The sequence below is a fragment of the Tinamus guttatus genome, unplaced genomic scaffold, assembly GCF_059628265.1.
Source record: "Tinamus guttatus ecotype Peru unplaced genomic scaffold, ASM5962826v1 Tinamus_guttatus_pri_ptg000247l, whole genome shotgun sequence".
NCBI lineage: Eukaryota > Metazoa > Chordata > Aves > Tinamiformes > Tinamidae > Tinamus > Tinamus guttatus.
The window spans coordinates 3,168,557-3,175,555 of NW_028288781.1; positions in this window are offsets into that span (position 1 = coordinate 3,168,557).

The following is a 6,999-nucleotide window of genomic DNA, read 5'->3' on the forward strand; positions in this document are numbered from 1 at the left end:
GGTATTTTTTTGGTGAGGGAATTCATACTTATCTCAGGAGAAGATAATCAGTATCTTAATAGTAACAACACTGATAATATCAATAATCAATACGAGATATGCATCAACCTGCCCCGACTTGTTAGTACTTCAGGGTAATTCTGGTGGCCTTCTCTCTAAGTAAGGTCCTGACAATATTTTTCTGTTAGATATCACTTTAGAGAAAAAAGTGACAATTTACTGAAAATTCAAAAGTTGGACTTAAACTCCTATTTCAGGTCTTTGCAAAACTCTTATCTGATCAGTATGCATTAATGGATGCATCACTGCATGTACTCTTGCTACCTTAAGCCCCCTAAAATATCCCTAGGAGAAAGGAGGTATTTCCTCTGCTCAACCTCTAGGCATTTGTATGATCTAATCTCTTCCGGCTGCTCTTCATAAATGATCAACCTCTATTAAGAGGATTAATACTGTATTTTCTACAATTCATACAACTTTGCTTGTAACTAAGCTGACTCTTAGCAGAGTATTTCTATGTTCAGAGGAAAAATAATTCTAACTTTTGACACCAGAAGAGAAGAAAAACGCTTTTCCACAGAAGTTCTGGGCTACATAACTCTGGCTTTCTGACTTAACAGTAATTTAAATCTTTTATCTTTCCCTTTCCAGGCCTGGCACCCAATATCCATATTTCTGAGTATGTTTTGACAGGATAATAGAAATAGCACTAGTCCAGATGAGAAATTATGTTTCTGCCATTCTCTGCCTTCACATTGTTTCATTGGACCATGCAGATGAATATTGGTTGTTCCTCAAGAAACCATTGCCTATAATAGCACAGAATATTTAAATACTTACTGGTCAGATAGTGTTTAGAAAATATCATGCAGGCATTTCAAAGTCTTAACACAAATTAAAGTCAACTCTGGATCAGAATTTATAACAGGACTATCAGCTATAATACCTCCCTCTTCCAAACTGTAAGCTAATTTGTGCAGCCCATGTTTTCTACTTAGCAATTTCCCCTGCACAATTTCAGTTTTTGCACTGTCTGACCATCTTTCTGTTACACTTTACTGACATAGAATACTTACCAGTTTCTTTTCCCTAGCAGACATTTAGACCTTGGAAGTAGTATCTGAGCATTTTTGGGAAAAAGAAAAAAAAAGTTTCTGACCAAGCTTAGACTGATTTAATATAAGCTTATAATACAGCACAACCACTCCTTCTGATACTTGTCAAAGAAAGCTTTCGCCTTGAGTGACTCTTCTCAGACACTTGCTACCCAGTGTGTTAAGTCTGCAGTAATTAATCACTGCTCAGACACACATGTCCAGTTGTCCCTTCTTTTTAATCAAAGAAATGCTTTTTTAACAAGCAAAATGCCGTCAGTGAGACGCTCATGTGGTTTACCGGACAGTAGCCATAAGAATCCACATTAACACCCAGCTAAAGGCAAGGTGTTTTTGCAGGAACTTTTTTCTTTCCCCACATATGGTTGTTTCCTCCAGGTATCCTTCTTCTGCTAAATTCAAAGATAAGTAGACCATCACAGATAATTTCAGCAACTTTTTTTCTGTAACAAGCTCCCTGCTTTCATGCATCATTCAGCATTTTACAGCTTTTACTGATGTCTTCAGGGAGTTGTTTCCTCTCTTAAGTGACTGGGTTTCACTTTACCCTAGACAATCTTCTCAGCAAGTAGATACTAGGAATCTGGATAAAGTAGCCCAAATCTCTCAGCTGCACTGTATTTTTATCACTGGCATAATTCCTTTTTAGGACTTCAGCCTCTAGTATTTTATGCCATTTATAAATTATGAAGATCTACCTGTGACAGCTTAGATAAAATTCATGACTTTCTTTAGTTGGTTTTAAATTTTAAACTTTCCAGCCACTACATGTAAAGATATATTTATAAAGATATTAACTATCATATGTTATTTTAACTAATGCATTAAATACCCAAAGATCTTTTTTTTCTCCCCTCCCCTCCCCTCCCCTCCCCTCTCCTCTCCGTTTCATGTCCCTCTTTCCCCTCTTGCTATTATCTGGCAATTTCTGAAGGCATTGCTTATTTTGGAGAGTCTCTGTTCCATTTCAGCATTGGTAATGGATTCAGAAGTAGGTAAACTTGCTCAAAACAGACATTGACTGTGTCAGAAGGTGGACATGAGCTTTTCCACAGCATGCTTGTCTGGACCTAACAGTAAAGACCAAGCCATTAAGCGATATTCTATGCTGAAACCAGTCTCCTTTCTCTCTGCCTACCTCAGTAGCATTTCAAGTGTGAAATACCATGGTAACTGTGATCACTAACACCCAGAGGTGCTCTGTCTCCACCAGAGCTAACACAACCTTGGAAATTCAAAGATAAGGAACAGCAGAGTTGTCTCCTTGGCTGGATGCGCTGTCTGGGAATGCTGAGTTCAGCAACCCTCATGGTACTGAGAAGTAGGGAGCAAGAGTTAAGGAGTGCACCTACCCATATTCTGTTTTCAACAGCATCCCTTGTCATGAACACTTCTCTCTCTGTTTCTGAATAGTATAAAACAAGATCTGCCTTTATCTGCTTTACAGACAGACTCTCTTACCTCATGGAAAAACAACTCTGTGCTTCATTTCATTTACAGTCCAAGTGTGTTACACTTTCATTTTCCTATCATTAAACACACAGACTACACTCTTTTCCCACCTCACTGTTGTCATCAGCAAGAGGCCGGTGTGTCCTACAGCTGAAACAGCTCTGAACAGAGACATGCTAAATCTTGAGACCCCGTCCACTCTTTTCTTGCCATTACGTGCAGCCCCCCGCAAGAAAAGAGAAGTTCACTCTCTTCTAGCACAGTGTGGTCCTTTCCAGATTGCCTTGCACTCTCCCTGCCAACCTTCCATAATTAATCTCTCCATGCTCACAGAAGCTACACTTACAAACAATAATATGGCTTCAGTGCTTGCAGGTAAATCTTTAGACTTCTCACAGCTCTAGAGCTTAAGAGCTGTCTGTACATGTACTATTTCTTGGTCTTCAGAAGCATGAGTTTTGCTGAGCCAGACATTACAGAAGGGAACTATATACCTCCAAGGAGCCTTACCTCTGTATCAAAGATTTTTGTTAATCAACTACAGTATATCAAATAGGCACCAGAATTACTTCGTAAAAGAAAATGAAAAGCCATATGAACATCTCTATCCACACTCCCTCTCCCCACCAATTAAATAAATAAAACATACCCCCCAAAAGTGTTTCAACTCCTCAGGTGATGCCAGAAAGTTCTCCAGGCCAGTTTCTGGACAAGATCACTTCAAACATTTAGGATATTTACACATCTGTTGTAATATCAGCAGTGCAGCTGACAACGTTTCTACAAGGAAGAGATGTTATTTCAAGTAACACTCACTCACAGCTGTGACAAAGCACAGCCAAGAGAGCTCAGAATGCTACTGAGTTCCTTGTGAAAAGAGGGTAACAAATAAAAGTCAAAATATGTTTACTGAAGCAGTCTGCATTTTTCTCATTCCCTAGGATAATACTGCGTGATGATACTACTGCACATAAACATTATATGGATCACATTCTCAAACTTTCTCAGTACTTAAAGGAATTTTACAGTGTTTTTATTCTATATTACATAAAGAATTACCGGAATTTTCAACTTTCACCATCTTAAAAATTGTCGGCTTAAAACTATTCTGAAATGGCTCACTGCTAGTTAAACCAACAAAATCAGCTCTAGAGTTGAAGCCTCAGCTATGTCTAGAGTGATGAAGAATTTTCTCAAAGACTGTTTTCAACACAAGACAGTGCTTCTGTGCAATATTTTTCCTCTGGATTGCTGATACGTGATCTGATACGTACCTTGGGCACGGCGACAAGTACAAACTCATTCTTGTTTTGTAAATACAATGGCAAAGCCCAATTTATGGTTGAGAATGGTTTTCATCAGGTTTCCCTGATGAGAAAATCTGAAAGCTGCTTGTGCTCTGGGACTTGAATTGTCCAAACCATATACAGGTGACTTTAGAGCAGAGGGAGAGTTTTCTCTCATCTAACAATGACAAAAACGTTCTTAGAATATATTCTAGCTGGTCATGGTATTGTAAATCTTAGCTTAGAGTTTTTGTAACTTAAAGTAAGCATCCCAACTCTTAGCAATTAAATATATCTTTAGGAAGAAACCAACAATGTCCTGGTATACAGAACAACAAGAAAAAAAGCACATTCTTGACAGGCAAAAGTGAATGAACAGTACCTCAATTTGAACATGTGTCAGATTACTATAATTTAATGTTATTATCACATGTTTCACATTTTTTTTGCCTAATGTCTGCTTTATACTCTCTGTTTCTGCCTTTCTGTTAACTGGCTTAGACTTTTAAAGATACCTTTTTAAAATGGAAAGGTATTGTTACACCCTGATGGCTAGACTCTCTTCAGGGCACAGAGGTTAATGCGAGTTGCAGAGCATGGTAATTCCCTGCTTAGCATAGCAAGGGAGATGCAGAGCAGGGAGATGACAACCCCTTTGGGTTGAAAAGCAGCATTTACAGAAAGCTGTGCGTCTCTGCTCTTTTACTGTGAGCGCCATGCTCCAGCTGCTCAGGACAGCTTAAATTAAGACAGCTTGCTATAGCTGATGTATTGTGTCCATCCCTTCTTTTCATTATTTTGAAGAACATTATGAAAGCAAAAAGAAAGAAAATGAGAGAGAGTAACAGACATAAAGCACTGTCAGCAACTTTTATGCTGTAAGTTACATCTTAACCTGAGATACAGCTCTCAATTATAAGAATGTTCACAACCATAGATAAAAAGTGGGATACTCATGCAGTTTCCCAGTTGCAGAAGGAAAACAAGGGACCACCATATTTTCATTAACCAAATATTTTTCTTTTTAATGCTTAACCTCAGAAGTATTTATAATTGTCCTTATATGACCTTTACAATTTGACTTCACTAGACCAAGTTAGTCAACTTTTCAATCTCTTCTCAAAAGGATAAATACTCCATTTCCTTGCTTATTCTAATAGCCCTTTTTTGAAATACATAATTAATAGGAAGAGGGATAAAGGATGCGTAATTTTAATCCTTATTAAGGATCCATGTAAACAATATCTGAGAGTCAACATTAAACTATAAATGACAGATAAATCAGATGAATACTGAAAGTTCTAGTAACACTAGAAGCAATGCAAAAACAGTTTTAAACCCCCAATTCCCATGCTTTAGGCCAAGAGTTTTGAGTTCAGCATAGAACTTCTTCAGTCAAAGCACACGACAGCCAAAGGTACGGCGGATGTTTCTTTAGTACTGATCTGAAGGTAACTGCCACAATTCCTGTCTTCAGCACCTCCACTGAAAGCCGCCTTATTGCCATCACAGTTATACTAGGCCTTTATTTTCATATACAGAAGGTGTATGCTGTATATACCTGCAAGTCATGGAATTTCTGACTTTTCAGAGGGAGGCTCGTACACATTACATTGCTGTGATGAACACAGCAAAGTAACTAGGTAAACATCTGTCATGAGAATGCAGCTTGGCCCATACTGTGCACTGCCAGTATAGAATTGCTGCCAGAACATATCTGAGCTCGGAGAAGTGCAAATTGCAGAGATCCCTGATCATATTTCATTGCACACAACTGACCTTTTAATTTATTATTCCAGCCTCAACATGTTCTACTCAATATATTCAGTGCACTAAATACATTTGAGAGTTGCTGAGGATTAAAGATTGGCTGTGACAAACTGAACTTTTCAACCCACATAACCAAGGGGAAAATACCAATTAAGCAGTACTGCAGATCCAAGCATTTGCTTAAATAGCAACTCAAATAAATATTGATCTACCTTAAGATACAACGTGTTGATAAGATACCTACCTTAAGATACAACATGTTGCATTTAATAAGCAAGCTTTTAAATCTGTTTTTCATCTTTAAAGTGCCACTTGTTTTAAGAGCGATATCTCAGCTAATACACTAAGATGCTACACCCAGTAACATCCCAATTTAGCTGAATAAAACTACTTTGCCGGAAGTAATTAGTGCACTCCACTACTAGGTTAACAATATGAATTCTCTAGTGCTCCCAATTCCTCTGCACACACAGCCCCAGAGAGGGCTTTTTAGCATACCAAGAGAACCAGTGTTAATGAACAAATGTGTGCAGGCATCTTCTCCTCATAGAGCAGCCACTCTATCACAGAAGAAAACACAAATGAGTCATGACTGTGAATACTCTCTGAAAATGCTGCAGGGACCAAAGGTTTTAAATAATTTAATAACCAAAATGGACAGAGGAAGCTTTGTTGAAAGCTGGAACAAAATAAATCTTTCAGAGCTGGTTTTCTTTTTAATATCTAAAACCTGAATTACAGCATAAGGCTGACTCTAGACTCAGAGTTATTTAAAAATTCAAGATGATTTACTTAAACAGAGCAAAATTGTTGAAAAAATGGTTTTCTCAAGACTTAGATTCAAATTAGAATTAGAAAGACTTTTTCTCCATATTTGAAATGAAAGACTTTGTATTTGAGATTTAAGCAGCTGCACATTGGATATAAATATTTTACTAGAACAGTTACTAAAAAAAACACACACACACAGAAAAATTATCATCAGTGCCAAATTCTGGACATAAATATGCTGAAGGAATTCTGAAATGACTTATAGAATATCAAGAGAGGCCAACCTGACCGCAGTAAATGGCACAGTCTAGCTCAGTGAATTCAGTGAAAAGAACGCTTCTTGTAAGTTTTCAAGAGATATGAATTTTATTAGCCAATATTTTAAGATTCTCCTTCTTTAAACCTGGAGCATGCATAATGCAATTATTAGAGTTTATATGCTAGTTAAAAAAAATGAACATCAGCAATAAAAATAAATTATGTGTGCCTGGATTCCAGATCTAGAAATAGTACGGACTGAACAAACAAGGATTCATATCTGTCTTTTAAAAGTATTTTTTCTAGTGACTTTGCAAAATAGGAATTTCCATAGATGCCAGGCCATT